Source organism: Triticum dicoccoides, chromosome 3B (genome assembly GCF_002162155.2).
Source record: "Triticum dicoccoides isolate Atlit2015 ecotype Zavitan chromosome 3B, WEW_v2.0, whole genome shotgun sequence".
NCBI classification, from domain to species: domain Eukaryota; kingdom Viridiplantae; phylum Streptophyta; class Magnoliopsida; order Poales; family Poaceae; genus Triticum; species Triticum dicoccoides.
This window is the reverse complement of record NC_041385.1, coordinates 694,345,093-694,372,080: the sequence shown is the minus strand read 5'-3', so window position 1 is coordinate 694,372,080 and position 26,988 is coordinate 694,345,093.

Here is a 26,988-nt window from a genome sequence, read left to right as displayed (position 1 = left end):
GTGCACTAGATTATCTTTATGAAATTTTGCTTGAAATTCGTGAATCTGAAAATTGTGATGAAGAAATTTATGAAGAGATTCACGATAGCTCCTTGAATAAAAAACATGATTGCAATGATTTTACTATAATTTCTCTTGATGTCAATTGTGATAATAATATGCAAAACCCTAAGCTTGGGGATGCTAGTTTTGCTATGTCTACTACTTGTTGCAATGATCATGATTGGGGTGATTCTTCTTACGATCTTGAAAATTTATTTAAGCCCCATGATGAATATGAGATTGATAATAGTGTTTGCAATAATATTGAAAGTGGGTTTGTAAGAGTGTCAACTTTAGATCCCACGTATTTGGAGAATGTTCAATCTTATGGTATTTTTGATAAAAGTGGGTTTGGAGAGGTCATGACTTTAGTTAATGTTAATACCACTATGTGACAGCCTGATTTTTGGCCCTTTCTTTTTTCTTCTGTTTTTCCAAGGTTTTTGCCTGAGTTTTCTTTTTCCGTGGCTTTGTGGTCTGGAAACTAAAGAAGATGCCCTCTTCTTTGTTTCGTTGAGCCCGTTCTGTTGGTCATGCTTTCACTATGGTTTGGCATACTAAAAATGACCATTTTTCCCTTGCCCTTATTCAGCCCCCTTCGAGAGAGAACGTTTTCCAGCAAATCTTTCTGCGGCTTCATCGCACTTCTCCTCGGTGCCTTCTTCATCCCCAGGCAAGCCACAATACCCACTTGCATGATATTCATGCGGTAGCCATGGTTTTCAACTTGAATCTTTAATAAATGTTTGCTTGTTGAAAAGATGGTTATCGTTGTTCCAGTGATGTTTAGAGTTGCATGTTCACTGTTATGCTATGTTGTCTTATACTCTGTGATCATGTTATACCTGCTAGTATCTCTTTTCACATGTTTATGCTTGTTAGTAGTACATGTTGATGTTGGAGATGGTCATGCTAGTCAGTATGCCATGTTCAGTGGATATGAGTTATTGTTGATATGATGGATGGTTATGTGGTACCCTCATGGTGATGTTGATATCATGTTCATGTATTATAGTTGGCATCATGTTATTTTATCATGGCTCAGCATATTTGCATTCAAGTTTAACCGGATGAAATTGAACTTGAACAACGGTTGGCTGAGTCATGGTGCCACTGAATCGATGCTAACCAGTGCAACCATGCTTACTGGTATGGGATGTCCCTAACTGGGTCTATTGTCGTGCCTCTCGCCGGTGCCTCCAACGAGGGAAGGTTATGGGCGTGCTGTACCCTAGCCCGGTAGGCAAGCATAACCTTGTGTGCCCGTTGTTGAGTTAGTTTTTGGATCCGTGTCCTGGAGTGGGACGGGCCACGATGGTGGTTGTTGTGCCTGGAGGTAGGCACGGGGCCACCCATGACTTAGCTCAGTGAGGAGTGAGTCGGAGTGGCCGGGAGAGTGTCATGGCAGTAGATCGGTTTTGCCGGAACGCCATTGGTCCACTCGAATGGGAGGGTGAGGCCATGGGTTCCGTAGTGTGGGTACAGTGTACTAACCTCTACAGAGTGTATATTAAATCTATCGATAGCTGCCCCCGCGGATAAGGGCCCAAGTCAAGAGAAGGTCACACCATGAGTCAACAGTAATAAGAATAATGTGCTTAATAACAGTAACATAAGTTGGGTGGTGATCGCCGTAAGGATCACGGGCCATGTAGTGGTCGGGTTGTGATCGCGGTAAGGATCATGGGCCATGTAGTGGTCGGGTTGTGATCGCGGTAAGGATCACGGGCCATGTAATGGTCGGGTTTTGATCACCGTAAGGATCACGGGCCATGTATTGGTCGGGTTGTGATCGCCGTAAGGATCACAGTTTGAGACTAAGTGTTGGTCGGGTTGTGATCGCCGTAAGGATCACGAGGGTATCGAGGATACTGAGTTGTTGTATATTTGTGATGTTGTACGAGAATCGTGGGTAAATATCAAGCTCCTTGTGGTTATTTAATGATCGCTACAGTATTGTTTATGCCAAGCTTGATTTGATCCTAAGATGATCGTGTGATGTCCGAGGTTGGTAAGTGATGCATGTGTTGGTTACGAGGTAACCCGAGAAGAATAAGTGGTGCATATAGTGTCATCATGTTGCATGCTAGTATTGTCGGATTATTATGTTCATGTTGTGATAGCTGTATCGTGTTTATGTTGGTCATGCCATATTGTTCTGATGATATCATGTTAAATTCCTGTTTAACTTGTAATTGCCATGTTGTTGTTTGTCTTGAATGCTTCTGGTTATTGTGAGCTTGCAAGTACATTCAATGTACTGACCTGGCATGTCATGCCAGTTTGCAGGTCATGCCGGCTTTGATTGCTAGCTTGCCGTGGTTTCCGTTCGTGCGAGCTAGGATAAGCGTTCCAGCCAGAGTCCCTGCGGAGTGCAGTTCACCACTGTCTTCGTTGTTCCGCTGCTAGAGTTATTCCACTGCTTTGAGTTGTTCTGCTGCTTGCATAGAGCAACTGAGGATGGTGTAGTGTCGCTGTACCGATGTTATTTATTGTAATATAGGAGACCTTGTATTCATATTCGTGTAATAATAGAAAGCTGGTTTGTTCTATGCTAATCAGTGCCGTATTCCAGAAGACTTCTCCTCGATCTCTGGGCTGGAATTCGGGGCGTTCCGGTTTCTCTGAGCCGGGGTGCCACACACTATTTTGGAAGAGTGTCAACTTTGCATACATGTGGATCGTGTTAAGAATATGTTTTGTGATAGCTATATTGTTGAATTTGCTTATGATCCTACATGTAATTATTATGAGAGAGGAAAATATGGTTGTAGAAATTTTCATCTTACTAAATTACCTCTCGTCATGTTGAGATCGCTATCGTCTCTTTCTTCTTCCTTGCATATGCTAGTTTTTGCTTGCCTTGCTTATAATATGCCTATGCATAGAAGTATGTTAGACTTAGATGTGTTTTATCACGTGTTTCATGATGCTCTCTTTGCGCTTCAATTCTTGTCTTTCATGTGAGTATCATTAAAATTATCAATGCCTAGCTAAAAGGCTTTAAAGAAAAACGCTTGTTGGGAGACAACCCAATATTTTTCCTTGCTTATATTCAATAAATAATTCATCTAGCCTCTGTTTATATGTGGTTTTATGTTTAATTAGTGTTTGTGCCAAGTAAAACCTATAGGATAGCCTACGGTGATAGTTAATTTGATTCTGCTGAAAAACAGAAACTTTGCACTGACGAGAAAAAATTCAATAAATCATAGAAACGTGATTTTGCGTTGATTCTTCTTGCTGTAGATCAATAGACAAATTTACTATGACTTCCTATTTTTGTAGGATTTTTAGAGTTCCATAAGTATTCTAAAGTTACAGATTGCTACATACTGTTCTGTTTTTGACAGATTCTGTTTTTGGTGTGTTGTTTGCTTATTTTGATGCATCTATGGCTAGTATCGGGGGGTATGAACCATAGATAAGTTGGAATAAAGTAGGTTTAACACCAACATAAATAAAGAATGAGTTCATTACAGTACCTTATGTGGTGATTTTTCTTTCTTGCACTAACGGAGCTTATGAGATTTCCTGTTGAGTTTTGTGTTGTGAAGTTTTCAAGTTTTGGGTCAAGATTTGATGGACTATGGAATCAGGAGTTGAAAAAGCCTAAGCTTGGGGATGCCCATGGCACACCAATATATTCAAGGACAACCAAAAGCCTAATCTTGGGGATGCCCCGGAAGGCATCCCCTCTTTCGTCTTCGTCTATCGGTAACTTTACTTGGAGCTATATTTTTATTCGCCACATGATATGTGTTTTGCTTGGAGCGTCTTGTATGATATGAGTATTTGCCTTTTAGTTTACCACAATCATCCTTGTTGTACACACCTTTTGAGAGAGACACACATGATTTGGAATTTATTAGAATACTCTATGTGCTTCACTTATATCTTTTGAGCTAGATAGTTTTTGCTCTATGTGCTTCACTTATATTTTCTAGAGCACGGCGGTGGCTTTATTTTGAAGAAATTGTTGATATCTCATGCTTCACTTATATCCTTTTGAGAGTCTTTTAGAACATCATGGTATTTGCTATGGTTACAAATTTGGTCCTAGAATGATGAGCATATAAGTAGGGTATAATAAAAACTATCATAGAAAGTGCATTAAAAACTATGATCAATTTGATGCTTGATAATTGTTTTCAGATATAAAGGTGGTAATGTTAGAGTCATGCTAGTTGGGTAATTATGAAATTGAGAAATACTTGTGTTGAAGTTGGCAAGTCCCGTAGCATGCACGTATGGTAAAAGTTGTGTGACAATTTTGTTGCATGGGGTGCTCTTTTAATTTTCTTCCTTATGAGTGGCGGTCGGGGACGAGCGATGGTATTTTCCTACCAATCTATCCCTCTAGGGGCATGCATAGTAGTACTTTGCTTCGAGGGCTAATAAACTTTTGCAATAAGTATATGAGTTCTTTATGACTAATGTGAGTCCATGGATATACGCACACTTACCCTTCCACTTTGCTAGCCTTTATTATGCTGCGCAACCTTCGCCGGTATCATGCACCCACTATTTACCTTCCTCAAAACAGCCATCATACCTACCTATTATGGCATTTCCATAGCCATTCCGAGATATATTGCCATGCAACCTTCCACTTTTCCGTTTATTATGACACGCTCCATCATTATCATATTGCTCTTTGCATGATCATGTAGTTGACATCGTATTTGTGGCAAGGCCACCTCCATAATTTTTCATACATGTCACTCTTGATTCATTGCATATCCCGGTACACCGCCGGGGGCATTCACATAGAGTCATATTTTGTTCTAAGTATTGAGTTGTAATTCTTGAGTTGTAAATCAATAAAAGTGTGATGATCTTCATTATAAGAGCATTGTCCCAAGTGAGGAAAGGATGATGAAGACTATGATTCCCCCACAAGTCAGGATGAGACTTCAGACTTTATAAAATAAAAGAGGCCAAAGAAGCCCATACAAAAAAAGAGGCCAAAGAAGCCCATCGAATAAAAAAAGAAAAGCAAAAAAAATGAAATGAGAGAAAAGAGAGAAGGGACAATGCTACTATCTATTTTCCACACTTGTGCTTCAAAGTAGCACCATGATCTTCATGATAGAGAGTCTCCTATGTTGTCACTTTCATATACTAGTGGGAATTTTTCATTATAGAACTTGGCTTGTATATTCCAATGATGGGCTTCCTCAAAATGCCCTAGGTCTTCATGAGCAAGCAAGTTGGATGCACACCCACTTAGTTTCTTTTGTTGAGATTTCATATATTTATAGCTCTAGTGCATCGTTGCATGGCAATCCCTACTCACTCAGATTGATATCTATTAATGGGCATCTCCATAGCCCATTGATACGCCTAGTTGATGTGAGACTATCTTCTCCCTTTTTGTCTTCACAACCACCACCATATACCACATATAGTGCTATGTCCATGGCTTGCGCTCATGTATTGCATAAGAGTTAAAAAGGCTGAAGCGCGTTAAAAAGTATGAACCAATTGCTTGGCTTGTCATTGGGGTTGTGCATGATGGGAGTATTTTATGTAATGAAAATGAAGCATGGCCAAACTATATGATTTTGGAGGGATAAGCTTTCTTTGGCTATGCTATTTTGATAAGACATGATTATTTGTTAGTATGCTTCAAGTATTATTATTTTTAAGTTATATAAGCTTTTCTCTTGAATCATTTGGATCTGAACAATCATGCCACAATAAAGAAAATTACATTGAGAATTATGCTAGGTAGCATTCCACATAAAAAAATTGTTTTATCATTTACCTACTTGAGGACGAGCAGGAATTAAGCTTGGGGATGCTTGATACATCTCCAGCGTATCTATATTTTTTGATTGTTCCATGCTATTATATTACCCATTTTGGATGTTTCTAGGCTTTACTCTACACTTTTATATCATTTTTGGGACTAACCTACTAACCGAAGGCCCAACCTGAATTGCTATTTTTTTGCCTATTTCAATGTTTCGAAGGAAAGGAATATCAAACGGAGTCCAAACGGAATGAAACCTTAGGGAGCGATCTTTTTGGAACAAACGCAACCCAGGAGACTTGGAGTGGATGTCAAGAAGCGAACGAGGCGACCACGAGGGTGCCCGGCACTCCCTAAGGGGGTGGGCGCACCACCCACCCTTGTGGGCCCCTCGAGCGTCAACCGACATACTTCTTCCTCCTATATATATCCATGGACCCCAAAAACATCCAGGAGCACCACGAGAAACTATTTCCACCACCGCAACCTTCTGTATCCACGAGATCCCATCTTGGAGCCTTCGTCGGTGCTCCGTCGGAGGGGGAATCGACCACGGAGGGCCTCTACATCATCTCCAAGGCCTCTTCGATGAGTTGTGAGTAGTTTACCACAGACCTTCAGGTCCATAGTTATTAGCTAGATGGCTTCTTCTCTCTCTTTGAATCTCAATACAAAGTTCTCCTCGATCTTCTTGGAGATCTATTCGATGTAACTTTTTTTGCGGTGTGTTTGTCAAGATCCGATGAATTGTGGGTTTATGATCAAGTTTATCTATGAGAAATATTTAAATCTGCTCTGAATTCTTTTATGTGTGATTAAGTTATCTTCGCAAGTCTCTTTGAATCATCAGTTTGGTTTGGCCTACTAGATTGATCTTTCTTGCAATGGGAGAAGTGCTTAGCTTTGGGTTCAATCTTGCGGTGTCCTTTACCAGTGACAGCAGGGGTAGCAAGGCACATATTGTATTGTTGCCATCGAGGATAAAAAGATGGGGTTTATATCATATTGCATGAGTTTATCCCTCTACATCATGTCATCTTGCTTAATGCGTTACTCTATTCTTATGAACTTAATACTCTAGATGCAGGCAGGAGTCGGTAGATGTGTGGAGTAATAGTAGTAGATGCAGAATCGTTTGATCTACTTGTTGCAGACGTGATTCCTATATACATGATCATGCCTAGATAATCTCATAACTATGCACTTTTCTATCAATTGCTCGACAGTAATTTGTTCACCCACCGTAATACTTTTGCTATCTTGAGAGAAGCCACTAGTGAAACCTATGGCCCCCGGGTCTATCTTTTGTTATATAAGTTTTCCATCTACTTTTATTTGCATCTTTTATTTTCGAATCTATATCATAAAAATACCAAAAATATTTATCTTATCTTATTATCTCTATCAGATCTCACTTTCGCAAGTTACTGTGAAGGGATTGACAACCCCTTTATCGCGTTGGTTTCGAGGTTCTTGTTTGTTTGTGTAGGTGTGTGGGACTTTTGAGGAGCCTCCTACTGGATTGATACCTTGGTTCTCAAAAACTGAGGGAAATACTTACGCTACTTTGCTGCATCACCCTTTCCTCTTCAAAGGAAAAACCAAGGCATGCTCAAGAGGTAGCAATGGTACAACACTCTTGCTCTTGGTTGTGTGCGTAGTCCTGATACGTCTCCAACGTATCTACTTTTCCAAACACTTTTCCCTTGTTTTGTACTCTAACTTGCATGATTTGAATGAAACTAACCCGGACTGACGCTGTTTTCAGCAGAACTGCCATGATGTTGTTTTATGTGTAGAAAAGAAAAGTTCTCGGAATGTCCTGAAAATCCACGGAGGCACTTTTTGGAATTAATAAGAATTTCTGGGCGAAAGAAATACGTCAGGGGGCCCAGGGCCTGTCCACGAGACAGGGGGCGCCCCCCTAGGGCGTGCCCCCCTATCTCGTGGCCCCCTGGAGCTCCACCGACCTCAACTCCAACTCCATATATTCCGTTTCGCAGAGAAAAAAATCAGAGAGAAAGTTCCATCGTGTTTTATGATACGGAGCCGCTGCCAAGCCCTAATCTCTCTCGGGAGGGCTGATCTGGAGTTCGTTCGGGGCTTCGGAGAGGGGGATTCGTCACCGTCGTCATCATCAACCATCATCCATCACCAATTTCATGATGCTCACCGCCGTGCATGAGTAATTCCATCGTAGGCTTGCTGGACGGTGATGGGTTGGATGAGATTTACCATGTAATCAAGTTAGTTTTGTTAGGGTTTAATCCCTAGTATCCACTATGTTCTGAGATTGATGTTGCTATGACTTTGCTATGCTTAATGCTTGTCACTAGGGCCCGAGTGCCATGATTTCAGATCTGAACCTATTATGTTTTCATGAATACATGTGTGTTCTTGATCCTATCTTGCAAGTCTATAGTCACCTATTATCTGTTATGATCCGACAACCCTGAAGTGACAATAATCGGGATACTTCTCGGTGATGACCGTAGTTTGAGGAGTTCATGTATTCACTATGTGTTAATGCTTTGGTCTGGTTCTCTATGAAAAGGAGGCCTTAATATCCCTTAGTTTCCACTAGGACCCCGCTGCAACAGGAGGGTAGGGCAAAAGATGTCATGCAAGTTCTTTTCCATAAGCATGTATGACTATTTATGAAAATACATGCCTACATTACATTGATGAACTGGAGCTAGTTCTGTGTCACCCTATGTTATAGCTATTACATGACGAATCGCATCCGGCATAATTATCCATCACTAATCCATTGCCTACAAGCTTTTCGTATATTGTTCTTCGCTTATTTACTTTTCCGTTGCTACTGTTACAACTACTACAAAAACCCAAAAACATTTATCTTTACTATTGCTACTGTTACCATTGCTATCATACTACTTTGCTACTAAATACTTTGCTGCAGATACTAAGTTATCCAGGTGTGGTTGAATTGACAACTCAACTGCTAATACTCAAGAATATTCTTTGGCTCCCCTTGTGTCGAATCAATAAATTTGGGTTGTACATCACCCTCAAAAGCTGTTGCGATCCCCTACACTTGTGGGTTATCAAGACTAATTTCTGGCGCCGTTGCTGGGGAACATAGCTCTATTCTCTGAGTCACTTGGGATTTATATCTGTTGATCACTATGAAGAACTTGAAAGATGCTAAAACCAAGATTTTTCCCTCAACTACGAGGGGAGGTAAGGAACTGCCATCTAGCTCTGCACTATATTCTCCTTCTGTTATGAGTAAGTTTGCGACACCTGAACCTGCTACCGCTATGAATTCTGATATGTCGCATGTTATTGATGATGCCACTTCTGCTATGCATGATGAAACTACTTCTGTGCATGATACTACTTTGCCATTAGGTGAATTTCTTCATGAACAACTTGCTAGAGTTAGGGGGAATGAAAATATTGAAGATGATATTGATGATAGTGATGATGAACGTTCCCCCAATGATTATGTATTGCCTGTTGTTCCTAAGGGTTATGTTATGAATGAAGAAGCTGCTAGGGAAATCTTTGCTTGCAAAGATCTGATCTTAAGAAATTATTAGCTAAATGGAAGCAGCAGTCTCTTAATGCTAGAATGAAACCTGAACCTGCTTTTGCTACTTCACCTATTTGTGTTACTGATAAGGATTATGAATTCTCTGTTGATCCTAAGATTATTACTCTTGTTGAATCTGATCCTTTTTATGGCCTTGAATCTGAAACTGTTGTGGCACATCTTACCAAGTTGAATGATATAGCTACCCTGTTTACTCATGATGAAAGATCCCGCTATTTTTATATCTTTAAGATATTTCCATTCTCATTAATGGGTGATGCTAAGACTTGGTATAATTCTCTTGCTCCTCGTTGTGTGCGTAGTCCCCAGGATATGATTTATTACTTCTCTGATAAATATTTCCCTGTTCATAAGAAACAAGCTGCCTTGCGGGAAATATATAATTTTGTGCAAATCAAAGAAGAGAGTCTCCCACAAGCTTGGGGGAGGCTTCTCCGGGTACTTAATGCTTTGCCTGATCATCCTCTTAAGAAAAATGAAATACTTGATATCTTTTATAATGGACTAACCGATGCTTCCAAGGACTACTTGGATAGTTGTGCTAGTTGTGTTTTTAGGGAAAGAACAATCGACGAAGCTGAAATATTATTGAATAATATGTTGACTAATGAAAATAATTGGACTCTTCTCGAGCCAATTCCTGAGGTGATTCCTGAACCAATTGAGCCAACTCCTGAGCCTATTCCTAAACCCACTCCGAAGAAGAGAGGTGTTTTATTTCTCAGTCCTGAAGATATGCAAGAGGCAATGAAATCAATGAAAGAAAAAGGTATTAAAGCTGAAGATGTTAAGAATTTACCTCCTATTGAAGAAATACATGGTCTTAATATACCGCCTGTTGAAGAACCATATTGTCTTGATAACCCGACACAGGTAGTAAAGGTAAATTCTCTCTATAGATATGATAAAGTTGAAATCCCCTCTACTAAATTTCATAGCCCATGCTTAGATGAATTTGATGACTTTATGGCTAGACAAGAAAGTTTTAATGCTTATGTTAGTAGAGAGTTAAAGAATAATGCTTTCGAGATAGGACGCGTAAGTGATAATATGGCTAGAGTTAAAGATGAACTTCACCATGTTAGCAAATATGCTTCTATGGTTGCTACTCAAGCTGAGCAAGTACTTAAAGCTCAAAATGATTTGCTTGAGGAATTAAATAATAAAAATGACTTTGCTGTTAGAGTGGCTACTAGAACTGGTAGAATGACTCGGGAACCTTTGTATCTTGAAGGCCACCCTAAGAGAATCGAGCAAGATTCTCAGAGAAATGATTTAGAGGCACCTAGTTCTTCTAAAAAGAAGAAAAAGAAAAACGATAGAACTTTGCATGCTTCTAGTGAACCTACTATAGACACACCTGAGAATCCCAATGATATTTCTATTTCTGATGCTGAAACTCAATCAGGTGATGACCATGAACCTAGTGATAATGTTAATGATAATGTTCATGTTGATGCTCAACCTAGCAAAAACAATCATGTAGAGATTGAACCTGCTGTTGATCTTGATAACCCACAATCAAAGAATCAATGTTATGATAAGAGAGATTTTGTTGCTAGGAAGCACGGTAAAGAAAGAGAACCATGGGTTCAGAAACCCATGCCCTTTCCTCCTAAACCATTCAAGTCAAAGGATGATGAGGATTTTGAGCGCTTTGCTGAAATGATTAGACCTATTTTCTTACGTATGTGCTTAACTGATATGCTGAAAGTAAATCCTTATGCTAAGTATATGAAGGATATCATTACAAATAAAAGAAAGATACCAGAAGCTGAAATTTCCACCATGCTTGCTAATTACACTTTTAAGGGTGGAATACCAAAGAAACTTGGAGATCCGGGGGTACCAACTATACCATGCTCCATTAAAAGATATTATGTTAGAACTGCTTGATGTGATCTTGGAGCCGGTGTTAGTGTTATGCCTCTCTCTTTATATCGTAGACTTGAATTGAATAAGTTGACACCTACTAAAATATCTTTGCAAATGGCTGATAAATCAACTGCTATACCTGTCGGTATTTGTGAGGATGTGCCTGTTGTGGTTGCAAATGTCACTATCTTAACGGACTTTGTTATTCTTGATATTCCCGAGGACGATAGTATGTCTATTATCCTTGGTAGACCTTTTTTGAACACTGCAGGGGCTGTTATTGATTGCAACAAAGGCAATGTCACTTTTCATGTTGATGGTAATGAGTATACGGTACACTTTTCAAGGAAACAATCTCAAGTTCATAGCATCAATTCTATTGAAAAAGTTCCAACTATTATTTTTGGAGGTTTTGAATTTCCTCTCCCTACTGTCAAGAAAAAGTATGATATTCTTATTGTTGGGGATTTTCATATCCCCGTTGAGGTAACTTAGTGTTATTCGAAATTTCTCTGGTTCCGTGTTATTCGGAATGAGTTTGTTAACAAGACTTGATCAACCTTGTTAGTGGGTTCATTTTGATGATCACGAGATGGATGAAACTAGAAGGCACAACCTTCTGTACCCTCTTTTTACTTTCTGTTATTTAGAATAAATAAAGCAAAAATAGTATTATCCGTTTGTTTTCTGAATTATCCGTGCAATAAAAAATAGTCCGAAAATAAAAGTGCTCCAAATGCCCTGCAAATTTAGTATGATTTTTTCTGGAATATTTGAGGATTTTAGGCACTGAAATCACTGCAGGAGGGGCAAGCACCAGGCCACGAGAGTGGAGGGCGCCCCCCCCCTATAGGGCGCGCCCCCTGTCTCGTGGGCCCCTAGTGGCCCGCCTCCACCTATGCCAGCACCCACACACTTCATCTTCTACCCAAAAAAATCCCCATCCAGCTCAAGCACGAGTTCTAGCTCGTTTTGCTGCGATTTTCGATCTCCTTGCTCAAAGCTCCATTCACAAAACTGCTTTGGGATATTGTTGCTTGGTATGTGACTCCTCCATTGGTCCAATTAGTTTTTGTTCTAGTGCTTTATTCATTGCAAATTCTTGTTGCTTAGGTGACCATGTTCTTGAGCTTGCATGTTAAATTTTTGAGGTCCCAAGCAATTCCAATGCATGATATAGGCTCTAGGCACTTGTAGGAGTAGTTGCTATCAATCTTGTTTAGTTTTATGCACTTTTATCTTGGAGTTACTAAAATTTCAGATTTTTTCAGAAAATGTTAAGGAAACTTTTGAGGGGCTCATCTAGCCAAATCTCTCAGGAAAAACAATCCAAAGAGAAGGAAAAGGCGAAGTATAATCTTCCTCGCTTAGCGGAAGTACGGTCGTGTGAATGGCCATGCGAGGATTTCTTGAAAGAAGCTGGAATTCATGAAGATTTTTATTCTTTGATCGAGACTGCAGGCCTCACAGATTTCATCAACGACCGAAGCGATCAGTATCTCTTACTCACAAATACTTTCGTGCAAAACTTTTATTATTATCCTAAGAAGTCACCGCCTGCAGTATCCTTTCTTTTATATGATGAGTTCAAAGAAATGTCTTTAAGTGATTGTTGCGCGGTGTGTAGGATACCTTATGAGGGAGAATTAGAGGAACCCCATCGTAAAGATGTGGATGGCTTTGTTAATAATATCGCTGTAGAAGAGCCAAGGAAGGGCTCTGAGGCAAAAGTCTCTAGCATACACTTTCCTGTTTTACGCTACTTTGCCATATTTGCTAGTAGATGTTTGATTGGTCGTGGAAATAGTGGAAACCTGAGCGTTCCTAATATTATCATTCTTCAACATGCCTTGCTTGGAGACAATACTTTTAGTATGGGTGTCATCGTGGCAAAACGGCTAGCCCTGAATCATACAAAAGGCCCCATATTTGGAGGTATCTATGATGCACGTCTTGCTAGACATTTTGAGATACCCATTAGGCACCTTGAGGAGGGGGAGATAAAATTGCCTCCTCACATTTTAGATTACAAGAGCATGGTAGCACACAAGTTTATTGTTGACAATGAAGATAGAATGCTCTTGTATAAACTTAGATTCAATAATAAGCATTTTGAGATTATTATTTTGCCTGCGCCTCTGTTGTTTGATTTGCTTGCAGAAAATTTTCTCGTCACACCGGAAGCGGTGAACAACCATCGAGCCCAAGCTTTTACTCCAGAACCTGAACCTGAGCTGGAACCTGAGTTGGACCCTTATCGTGCATCATCTGTCCAGTGGGATCCGGAGATGACTAGCCAGTATTATCCTGATTACACCTCTCATTACACCAGAGAGAGAGTAGCGACGGTCCTTGGTACTAGACCAACTTAGGCCAAAATCCTAAGCTTGGGGGAGTACGTATTTCTCACCGACTCTACATTCATGTTCACACACTAGTCGTCGGTGCTCATACTTTTTCATTATATTATCCATGCTAGTTTAAATTTCTTTTTCTAGTTTTCTTCTTCTGTGTTCGTTAAACCTTGAGAAAACCCAAAAAAATTAGTTAGTTTAATTTCCATGTTTGTAGTAGAATTAAAATGAAAACCCAAAAATATTTCTAGTTCTTCTTGTTTCTTGTTGGGAGCTTTCCCGTGTAAATAGTTTTATTTCTTTTCTTTCCTTTGGGGGTCGAGAAGACCATATTGAAAATGCTTAGTGGCTCTCCTATGCATGATTGTTTATTTATCTTAGAGCCCATATTACTTGTCTTCTCTTTTGAGTTGAATGCTTGCAGATTCCAGCTTAGTCCAATGCATGTGCACTCTTATTATTATACACATCGTTCGGTCGTGCAAGTGAAAGGCAATAATGACGATATATGATGGACTTATTGGGATGAGAAAAGCTGGTATGAACTCGACCTCTCTTGTTTTTGTAAATATGATGAGTTCATCGTTTCTGAGTCAGCTATTATGAAGTAAACATATTTGCAATGACATTTAGATATTATAGTTGCTTGTGCCATGCTTGATTAGCTATGAGTTATAATGGTTTACCTTGCATGCCAACATGCTATTAGAATGATTATGATGTGGTATGATGGGATAGTATCCTCCTTTAAATGAATTGAGTGACTCGACTTGGCACATGTTCACGCATGTAGTTGAAAACAAATCAACATAGCCTTTAGGATATTTATGTTCATGGTGGATTATATCCTACTCATGCTTGTATTCGGTGTGAATTAATTTTAATGCATGTTTATGACTGTTGTCGCTCTCTCAGTTGGTCGCTTCCCGGTCTTTTGCTAGCCTTCACCTGTACTAAGCGGGAATACTGCTTGTGCATCCAAACTCCTTAAACCCCAAAGTTGTTCCATATGAGTCCACTAAACCTTCCTATATGTGGTATCTACCTGCCGTTCCAAGTATATTTGTATGTGCCAAACTCCAAACCTTCAAATGAAATTCTGTTTTGTATGCTCGAGCTACTCATGTTACAACTAGGGATGCCTATATCTTCCATGCTAGGTGGGTTATTCTCATGAGGAGTGGACTCCGCTCCTCATTCTCGAGAAAGGGCCAGTAACCGGGATGCCCAGTCCCATGATCCAAAAAGATCAAAGCAAATCAAAATAATTGAACAAAACTCCCCCAGGGTTGTTGTTAGTTGGAGGCACTCGTTCTTTCGAGCAAGCCATGGATTGATGCTTATTGGTGGTTGGGGGAGTATAAACCTTTACCATTCTGTTTGGGAACTGCCTATAATGCATGTAGTATGGAACATACAGCCATCTCATAGTTGTTGCGTTGACAGTGAAAGTATGCCGCTCAAAATGTTATTCAATCTCTGTTTTAAAATCGAGCTCTGGCACCTCTACAAATCCCTGCTTCCCTCTGCTAAGGGCCTATCTATTTACTTTTATGTTGAGTCATCACCCTTCTTCTTAAAAGCACCCGCTGGAGAGCACACTGTCATTTGCATTCATTATTGTTGATTTATATTGGGTATGACTTGACTAGATCTCTTTTACCATGAATTACAATGTTTAGTCAGTCCTTGATCTTTAAAGGTGCTATGCATTTATGTTTTGCGGTCTCAGAAAGGGCTAGCGAGATACCATTTTGTTATATCATGTTATAATTATTTTGAGAAAGTGTTGTCATCCGAGTTTTATTATTATGGCTCGCTAGTTGATTATGCTATTGATATGAGTGATTGTGAGAGCTAAGTGTTATTGTGAGTATGGTTAGTTCATAATATTTGTTGAAACTCGAATGCTGGTTTTTCATGTTTACAACAACAAGAGCAAACAGAGTTTGTAAAAGTTTTTCTTTATCACTTTCAGTTTATCAACTGAATTGCTTGAGCACAAGCAAAGGTTTAAGCTTGGGGGAGTTGATACGTCTCCAACGTATCTACTTTTCCAAACACTTTTGCCCTTGTTTTGGACTCTAACTTGCATGATTTGAATGAAACTAACCCGGACTGACGTTGTTTTCAGCAGAACTGCCATGATGTTGTTTTATGTGTAGAAAAGAAAAGTTCTCGGAATGTCCTGAAAATCCACGGAGGCACTTTTTGGAATAAATAAGAATTTCTGGGCGAAAGAAATATGTCAGGGGGCCCAGGGCCAGTCCACGAGACAGCCCCCCCCCCCCGTAGGGCACGCCCCCCTATCTCGTGGGCCCCCTGGAGCTCCACCGACCTCAACTCCAACTCCATATATTCCGTTTCGCGGAGAAAAAAATCAGAGAGAAAGTTTCATCGCGTTTTTCGACACGGAGCCGCCGCCAAGCCCTAATCTCTCTTGGGAGGGCTGATCTAGAGTCCGTTCGGGGCTCCAGAGAGGGGGATTCATCGCCGTCATCATCATCAACCATCCTCCATCACCAATTTCATGATGCACACCGCCATGCGTGAGTAATTCCATCATAGGCTTGCTGGACGGTGATGGGTTGGATGAGATTTACCATGTAATCAAGTTAGTTTCGTTAGGGTTTGACCCCTAGTATCCACTATGTTCTAAGATTGATGTTGCTATGACTTTGCTATGCTTAATGCTTGTCACTAGGGCCCGAGTGCCATGATTTCAGATCTGAACCTATTATGTTTTCATGAATATATGTGTGTTCTTGATCCTATCTTGCAAGTCTATAGTCACCTATTATGTGTTATGATTCGACAACCCCGAAGTGACAATAATCGGGATACTTCTCGGTGATGACCGTAGTTTGAGGAGTTCATGTATTCACTATGTATTAATGCTTTGGTATGGTTCTCTATTAAAAGGAGGCCTTAATATCCCTTAGTTTTTGCTAGGACCCGGCTGCAACGGGAGGGTAGGACAAAAGATGTCATGCAAGTTCTTTTCCATAAGCACGTATGACTATTTACGGAATACATGCCTACATTACATTGATGAACTGGAGCTAGTTCTGTGTCACCCTATGTTATAGCTATTACATGAGGAATCGCATCCGGCATAATTATCCATCACTGATCCATTGCCTACGAGCTTTTCATATATTGTTCTTCGCTTATTTACTTTTCCGTTGCTACTATTACAACTACTACAAAAACCCAAAAACATTTATCTTTACTGTTGCTACTATTACCATTGCTATCATACTACTTTGCTACTAAATACTTTGCTGCAGATACTAAGTTATCCAGGTGTGGTTGAATTGACAACTCAACTGCTAATACTCAAGAATATTCTTTGGCTCCCTTATGTCGAATCAATAAATTTGGGTTGTACTTCACCCTCGAAAGCTGTTGTGATCCCCTACACTTGTGGGGTATCAAGTCCCCAGGATATGATTTACTACTTCTCTAAAAAATATTTTCCCGCTCATAAAAAACAAGCTGCCTTACAGGAAATATTTAACTTTGTGCAAATTGAAGAAGAGAGTCTCCCACAAGCTTGAGGAGGCTTCTCCACCCACGAAGAAGCAACCTTGTCTATCCCACCATGGCCATCGCCCATGAAGGACTTGCCTCACTTGGGTAGATCTTCACGAAGTAGGCGATCTCCTTGCCCTTACAAACTCCTTGATTCAACTCCACAATCTTTGACGGAGGCTCCCAAGTGACACCTAACCAATCTAGGAGACACCACTCTCCAAAAGGTAATTGCTACCGCTTGAGCTTGCGTTGGTTTTCCCTTGAAGAGGATAGGGTGATACAACAAAGTAGCGTAAGTATTTCCCTCGGTTTTGAGAACCAAGGTATCAATCCAGTAGGAGATGATGCACAAGTCACCAAATACCTGCACAAACAATCAACCACTTGCACCCAATGCGATAAAGGGGTTGTCAATCCTTCACGGTCACTTGCAAAAGTGAGATCTGATAGAGATAGATAAACGGTAAAGTAAATATTTTTGGTATTTTTGGTTTATAGATCGGAAAGTAAAGATTGCAAAATAATAGATCGGAAACTAGCAAGATATAAACGAGATTCAACAATATGGAAAAGGGACCCGGGGGCCATAGATTTCACTAGTGGCTTCTCTCAAGATAGCGAATATCACGATGGGTGAACAAATTACTGTCGAGCCATTGATAGAAAAGCGCATAGTTATGACGATAACTAAGGCAATGATCATGAACATAGGCATCACGTCCGTGTCAAGTAGACCGACTCCTGCCTGCATCTACTACTATTACTCCACACATCGACCGCTATCCAGCATGCATCTAGAGTATTAAGTTCATAAAGTACAGAGTAACGCATTAACCAAGATGACATGATGTAGAGGAATTAACTCAAGCAATGTGATGAAAACCCCATCCTGTTATCCTCGATGGCAACAATACAATGTGTGCCTTGCTACCCCTATTGTCATTGGGAAAGGACACCGTAAGATTTAACCCAAAGCTAAGCACTTCTCCCATGGCAAGAAAGATCAATCTAGTAGGCCAAACTAAACCGATAATTTGAAGAGACTTGCAAAGATATCAAATCATGCATATAAGAATTCAGAGAAGAACCAAATAATATTCATAGATAATCTTTATCATAAATCCACAATTCATCGGATCTTGGCAAACACACCGCAAAAGAATATTACATCGAATAGATCTCCAAGAACATCGAGGAGAACATGGTATTGAGAATCAGAGAGAGAGAGAGAAGAAGCCATCTAGCTAATAACTATGGACCCGAAGGTCTGTGGTAAACTACTCACGCTTCATCGGAGAGGCAATGGTGTTGATGTAGAAGCCCTCCATGATCGAATCCCCCTCCGGCAGGACGCCGGAAAAGGTCCCTAGGTGGGATCTCACGGGTACAGAAGGTTGCAGTGGTGGAAAAGTGGTTTCCCCTGATCTTTTCAGGGTATAAGAGTATATATATATAGGAGAAGGAACTAGGTCAGGGGAGCTACGAGGGGCCCACGAGGGTGGGAGCGCGCCCTCCTGCCTCGTGGCCTCCTCGTTGTGTATTCGACTTCATCTCCAAGTCTTCTGGTTTGCTTTCGGTCCAAGAAAGATCATCGCGAAGGTTTCATTCCGTTTGGACTCCGTTTGGTATTCCTTTTCTGCAAACTCTAAAATAGGCAAAAACACAAAAACTGGCACTGGGCCCTCGGTTAATAGGTTAGTCCAAAAAATAATATAAAAGAGCATATTAAAGCCCATTAAACATCCAAAACAGATAATATAATAGCATGGAACAATCAAAAATTATAGATACGTTGGATACGTATCAACCATCCCCAACTTAATTCCTGCTCGTCCCCGAGTAGGCAAATGACAAAAATAGAATTTTTGATGTGGAATGCTACCTAACATATTTATCCATGTAATTTTCTATATTGTGGCATGAATGTTTAGATCCGAAAGACTCAAGACAAAATTTTAATATTGACATAAAAATAATAATACTTCAAGCATACTAACAAAGCAATCATGTCTTCTCAAAATAACATGGCCAAAGAAAGTTATCCCTACAAAATCATATAGTCGGCTATGCTCTATCTTCATCACACAAAATATTTAAATCATGCACAACCCCGATGAAAAGCCAAGCAATTGTTTCATACTTTTGATGATCTCAAACTTCTTCAACCTTCATGCAATGCATGAGCGAGAGCCATGGACATAGCACTATAGGTGGAATAGAATGGTGGTTGTGGAGAAGACAAAAAGGAGAAGATAGTCTCACATCAACTAGGCGTATTAACGGGCCATGGAGATGCCCATCAATAGATATCAATGTGAGGGAGTAGGGATTGCCATGCAACGGATGCACTAGAGCTATAAGTATATGACAGCTAAAAAAGAAACTAAGTCGGTGTGCATCCAACTTGCTTGCTCACGAAGACCTAGGGCACTTTGAGGAAGCCCATCATTGGAATATACAAGCCAAGTTCTATAATGAAAAATTCCCACTAGTATATGAAAGTGACAACATAGGAGACTCTCTATCAAGAAGATCATGGTGCTACTTTGAAGCACAAGTGTGGAAAAGGATACTAACATTGTCCCTTCTCTCTTTTTCTCTCATTTTTTTTATTTGGGCCTTCTCTTTTTTTATGGCCTCTTTTTTATTATTATTTTTAGTCTGGAGTCTCATCCCGACTTGTGGGTGAATCATAGTCTCCATCACCCTTTCCTCACTGGGACGATGCTCTAATAATGAAGATCATCACACTTTTATTTACTTACAACTCAAGAATTACAACTCGATACTTAGAACAAAATATGACTCTATGTGAATGCCTCTGGCGGTGTACCCACTACAAAAAAATACACTTCTGTGATGATACGTGTTTGTCACAGTAGGTCGCGTTTTATTTCATGCATGTACATCCATGACAAATTTATGACAGAATCAAGATAGTCATACCTGTGCTGTCGTAGAAGTGTTCCATGACATTACCAAAATTATCATCACGGAAGTGTCCACTTCCATGACGATAAATCGCGCGTCACAGAAGTGCTTTCGTCAAGGGTGACCGGCACGTGGCATCCACCATAACGGAACGCCGTTAAGCTATCGGGTCGGGTTTTGGATCCAATAAACCGTTAACATTCCCGACCAATGTGGATTTTCCACGTGTAAAATCATCATTGGCTGGAGGAAACACGTGTCGGCTCACCGTTGGGACAGATGTCATCCACTCATTGGACAGAAGGCGCCTATGATACGTTGACACATGGCACGGCCCAACAGAGGCCCATTCCTGTGAAAATGCCGGCCCATTTGACTTGGTCAAAAGGTGGCGGGTCGGCCCATGCAAAGCCTGTTAACGGCATGTTCGCATATAGCCCATTTACAGCCCGCTAACCCAAGGCCCGTTATTCCCTATCCGAATTAGGCCCAGTAGCGTCATCTGGGCCACCCAATATGATTCCAGCCCGTTTTCACTTCTGGCCCATGTATGGCCCATGACATCTTTCGGCCCATATGAGGCCCTATGTAACTCTTGGCCTATTAACGGCCCGTGGTGAAACTGGCCCGTAATGAACAGTGTATTACTTTACACCCATTAACGGCCTGTGGTGAAACTGGCCCATAATGAACAGTGTATCACTTTATACCCATTAAGGGCACGTTATTCCATTGGGCTATTTCCAGCCCATGTTATCTTTCGGCTTTCTCAGAGCCCATTTATTCTTGGGCTCATTTCCAGCATTCGTTTACATACGGCCCGTTACTGTCATTTTCTGCTTATGGGCCAAATTCAACCCGTGGTTACAGTCGGCCCGTTTGTGGTCCATTAACATGTTGGGTCATTTTCATAGCGTCATGAAATACGACCTATTAATGATGGCCCGTTATGGTCGGCCCATGATAGGACGATTCCAACTCTTGGCCGTTTACAACCATAATGCGGCCTATTATTAGCCCATGTTTGGCCAATCGATCATACTGCCCGTATAAGGCCCATTGATGATACGGCCCGTAGAAGGCCCATTGTTTGTACGGCCCGTAGAAGGCCCAGTGTTTCTACGGCCTATAGAAGGCCCAGTGTTTCTACGGCCCGTAGAAGGCCCACTATTTCTACGGCCCATAGGAGGCCTAGTGTCACGATAGTAAATATTAGCCCATGGTTATTGTGGCCTAGTTTTAAAAAATAGGTTATTGCAGCCACTAGCAAACCGCGGAAAAAGAACTGCAATGACTACAAGCAAACAAATAAACAAGACAACAAGGAAATAAATAAGCAAGCAACTTACACTAGGCTATCAAGGCTATCACACATATTACATCCACTGGGCATCAAAGTTCGCCACCAGTGCAAATAAACGCGCCAACAAAAGAATATACAAAACTGAGAGCACTTCAGAAGGCACTAGGCCTAGCCAGGTCGGGCCCCCCAAACAGCTGAAGAAGCTGAGTAGACCTCAGTTGTGTCAACGATAGATGCATCAACACTAGATTTAAGGCATGATGGTGCGCACGGCAGTCCTCTGACATCTTCATTGCATCTTTGACTTCAAGTCGGAGCTGAGCTGAAGCAAGCCTTTCCGCTATAAGTTGAGACTGAAGAAGTCGAACTGATTGAGGCAGCGACTGCACAGAGGTTGTCTCACACCTGCTGGTGAGTAGCTTCAACTCACTGTCTTCATCAAGAGAGGACCTTGGGGTCATCTCGCTGTCCTCAAGATGGTTTGGCTCACTATCTTCCCTAAAGTTCTGCCTGGCGTAAGATATACGACTCTGAAAGAGAAACAAGGAGACACGTAACAGGTTTCACAATTATATAAGCAAATAAATGGATCTGTTCTGCATAAGGAACATGTTTTTACAACTACAATTTGAAACTGGTAGCTGTTGCAAACATCCAATCAGATGTAAACAGCAAAGCAAACAGTAGTGGAGGCAATGATGCCTATCCAAATCTATACTAAAACAAAGTTTGAAGGCTTGAGAAGGATGAACTTACATTACATGTTAACACGGGCTAGACAAAGCCCTTCTCCATGTTGATGGAAGGATAATTCAATAAATTCCCCAAAGAAAATTCTTTATAAGCGTTGCCATTATTCTACATTTTGCAAAGAATAAATATAGATCAAATAATATTGGAAGAAACAGAGGATAATGAAGCTCAGGTGCAGACTGATGATACATAATCAAATAGCAATTAATTAAGTACAACATTACAAGGCAAAAGGGAGAGAGGTACTGACAAGAGCAATGTAGAGCCCATTATTGTTTTGAGATCGTATTATCCTTTGAGCAAGGAGATTCATCTGAAATTAGTTTTCATACAAGAGAGAAGGTAAGGCACAAGCAGAAATTTAGGAGTTCAAATTTTGAATTGATATCATAGACAGTACCTGACGCTGGGCTCCCAGCAGTTCTAATAGGGGTTCGGCCACTAGAGTAGGGGTAAAGTGTGGTACAGTTGGGCCTGTGTTTTCTGTGGCTGCTGATCTATCTGATTTAACAGGTACCACTACCTTTTCCAAATACCTAGTTTGTACTCCTTGAGGATCTGCAGTCACCCTCTTCCTTTTGGACGTCTATCACGAAAGAACAACATTTGACTGGAAAAACATAGTGTGACGACACATGGAATAGGTACAGAAAATGGATAGTTATGGCATATACTCATATATGATGCGAGCAGATGGTGTAACAAAGTAGAAGAAATGCAAGAGGTCAGATGCAAAATATGTGCGACCAATACAACTTTGCAAAGTTAGAGCAAGCACCTTGATGGGTGAATAAGATAGGCCATCCTCCACCATGCCAAGTTTGTTAGCCAGTGGATTGTTCCGCAATATTCCTCTCGTGCGCCCATTCTCATATTCATTTTGATAATGTTCAATATCTGACATGCATGAAAACATAAAAACAAGTGAGATTTTCTTTGTAATGCAGAAGTGATTCTAATCCAATACTGCCTCCCTGTAAACCCCTTTGTGCTATCTCTGCAATTCTTTTAAAAGATGCCATGCATGTTGTAATTTGTTGTGTGCATTAATATAATGTGGCCTACTCCTCAAAATATTAGAGCTCCAGAAGTGATGACACTTTGCAGATGATAGCTTCAACATATAGTAAAGAAGAACAAGTTGACCTGACCTGACAGATTCAAAATATACTAAGGGAGAACAACTCGACCTGACCAGTCGACCGCAAGAGAAGAGTATCATCTTAAAGAAGAGCAGAAGAGCAAGCAGATTGAAGATATTGCAAGTGCTTCAATACAATGTCGGTTGGCCACCCATGATGAACCAGAGTGCACAGAGAAATACTATTCTTTCCGGTCTCTCCATATGTGGCTCACATGCATTTCAAAACTAAAGTAGGAACATTTAGCTAACCAATTAAACATCTCTCAGTTTTACTAATATCAGCAATAATATCAGATATGCATTTGTACAACTAAGCTTGTTTAGCTCGATGGGTGGAGCAGTGCCATTATGACACGAACCACGTAGGCTGATTGTGGTCATCATAAAATGGGGAAAACATAAGCATGATCAGTACAGTGTTGACCATGGCAGTGGGATGGCAGATCTGAAGCTGCAAACCGTGCAAAGGGTAGTTAGCAACCGATGTTTGCTTTGAAATAACAACTAAGATTTGGTATGGACAATAAAGTACGGTCAACAAGTGACAAAGAAATGCAATTATGTTGTCTCTCTAAATGTCACGACATGCATTTGGAAACTCAAGTGGGACCTTTAGCTAACCAATTAAATGTGTCGGTTAACTAATATCAGTATCATATCGCAATCATATTTGAATAACTAAGCTTTCGAATTCTAAGTGTTGTGTTGTTTAGCTTGAAGGGTGGAGTAATGCTAGTACGACAGAAAGCACCTACGAAGATCATAGTAGAGTAGATAAAAGGGGAAACCCCTAAGCATCAAGAGAAAAATCAGGAAAGTGGAACTAGCTGGACCAGTGGGTGGCGCACAAGTTTTTCGAAACGAATATAGGAACATTAGGTGACCAATTAAACGTTCTCTGTTTTAGTGATATGAGCATCATATCAGATTCGTATTTGAACACGTAAGCTTTGGGTTGAGGTCTTGAGGAGCAGTGCTAGCACGACACGAAGCACCTACGATGATGGTAGTGAATATAAAGGGGGGAAACCATAAGCTTTACGAGTATAGTGCCCGTGCCATGGCAGATCTGAAGGTGCAAACCGGACAAAGCTACTTCGCAACCAATGTTTGCTTTCAACTAGCCACTACGATTTGGTACGGACAAGAAAAGTACAGTAAACAAATTACGATCTATCTTCCGGGTGAGATCAATAACTTAAGCACATATGGAAGAGTACCATCTCTCTTGCGACGCCGTGTAGGCCTATGCTGATACATTGAAAGTGTTGCGGGTGCGATGGCTGTCGGCGGCGGGGAAGAAGACTTTAGACGGCAGACGGCCGGGTCGGGGGATATATCCTATTGTCGTGGACGAGGCGGTCGTAGGAGCGGCAACGGCAAGGTGGACGACAGCGCCGATGAAGCGAGAGGAGGCGATGAAAGGATCCTGGTCCAGCGCCATGGATGAGAGACGTCCATCTCTTGCAGTGGACGACGGGGTAGGGGTAGCGGCTCCGACAAGGTGGAGGATGGGGTGGCAGACGGAGGAGGCTGGCCGCAGTGTGGAGGTTGTCGTGCCGCCGACGGTGTATGAATGGAGAAATGGAGGTGAGGGGGCGATCTCAAACTTTGGGACGCGCTTCTCTGAAATGGGTGAAAGTTATGAACTTATCCCCCATTTAGAATTTCAGACATCGCGTCGGTTGGGGATAGGACGGTAATCTTGCATCTCCCAAATATTTGCCGGTAACTATTTCGGGCGAGGAGAGGGTGTTTTGCCGCCCACGGTTGGCGCCCACGGTGTATGAACGGGGCTGACAGGTAGGGCGGTTGTGTCACGTCTGATGGAAGTTACACATCTGCCCCTATTTAAAATATTAGCCTACATCGATTTCGGACGAGGAGAGTTTGTTTTGCCGCCCACCGTGTATGAATGGGGAAATGGAGGAAGAGACACATGTCTTTTGGATGAGCTTGAATCAAATGTGTTTTGCTGCCCACGTTTGGCGCCCACCGTGTCTGAATGAGCTCAGAGGTCGTCGTGTCACGTCTGATTGAAGTTACTAGTCTACCCCTATCGACAGCAGTGTAAATCCGGGCGATAAGGATGTCAAGTGTCAGGGGTAGACAGTAATTTCCATCTCGCAAACACTTGCTTCGGGCAGCCCACAAATTATAGTGGGTGTTTAGCCGCTTCATTCAAAACTTGGGAGAATTAGCATTCACGTTTGCCCTGGGACCTGGCAAACTAAATTCAAATCCAGTTTGTATTCGATTACGAATATCCACAGATAATTATACATTTTGTTATTTATTTCTTCAAAACCACAACAAAGATTTATTCCACCTTTATATATGATTATGATTTAGAAATTTCATGACCTTCGAATTCAGTAGGTTGGATACACTCTGATTCAAACAGTTATTTCATCCAATATAATATGCTCACACGAAAAATAGTTCACCTTATGTCAATCATACAAGTACTGAGGATTACCTCGCCTAAAAAATTCGGATCATTACAACACATGGACAACATGGAATTCTGGACAACATAGGGGGTCTTGCAACATAATCCATTCAGAGACATGACACAACATGCAAGTACAATAATCTAATGACAATTTCAACTGGTATCTAAAGAAGAACCGGGATTACCTTGGGCTTCAGATAGCAAAAACAGCAGGACCTCCTTCGTCTTCAAATGCAACATTCTTACTTCCTCCAATTCTTGGGTTGCTTGCATAATGCGTGCCTCTAATTCCGTAATTTCCAGCCTCAAGATAAAGATTACCTCATTCATGGAAGCCACACCATCTCTTTCTGCCTCTAGTAGAGCCTCAAGCACTATAATATCTGTGCTCAGACTGCTCTCCGGTGGTGTTGCCTCTGAACTGCTACCATCTGGTAACATGGATGGCGCACTGCTTCCACAAATAGATTCTGGGGTTGTACATTGTGTCCTAGTGTGAACGGCATCCTGAAAGGTTTCCTCTAGACATAAGTAAGAGATAGTTATCGTATGATCTAGGCAGTAAGCTTACATGGTAAACGACGGACGAATTATTGCCGAGCATGGCAAACTATATTTAAATGGTTCGAAGCAGCATCAGCCGAAAAGAAATTAAAATGGTAAGATGAAAGTTGAAAGGGAGTGTACAACCGCTATATTTAAGTTGCCAAGGCATCTAAGCAGTTGAAATAATCTGAGAAAGCGCTTAACAGTGTGGCCTCATATAAACTACGAAGATAGTCTTGTGATGAAGTTGAGAGGAAAAGTTAAGGACTCAAATGAAATAGGCATGCATTTCTTTACGATAGTACAGCAGGCACTGCTGACATATTGGCCAACTCAGGTATAACGTAACAACAAACAAGCATTTGAATCAAGCAATACAGCAAAGCAGACAACTGAACTATTTGTAATTCGGTAGGATTACACGTTGATGGCACAAGCCAAGAAAGCAGCCCACTCGCATTACATTTAACATGTACTAAAACACACTAGCTTACCATATGTTGCTGTGAAGCCTAGCTGTTGTTGCAATGTTCTTTGAAGATATCGTCAGCATCCCGTGGTTGCAAATCTAGTTGTTGTAGTTTATTCTGCACCATCTATTTAGGTAAAATTAATTTTAATCGCATGCATTGGTCCGAATTGATCATCAATGGTTCATCTAAACTAATGAAAGAAGGGTGTGTGCATACACGACAATATATCGGCTTCCC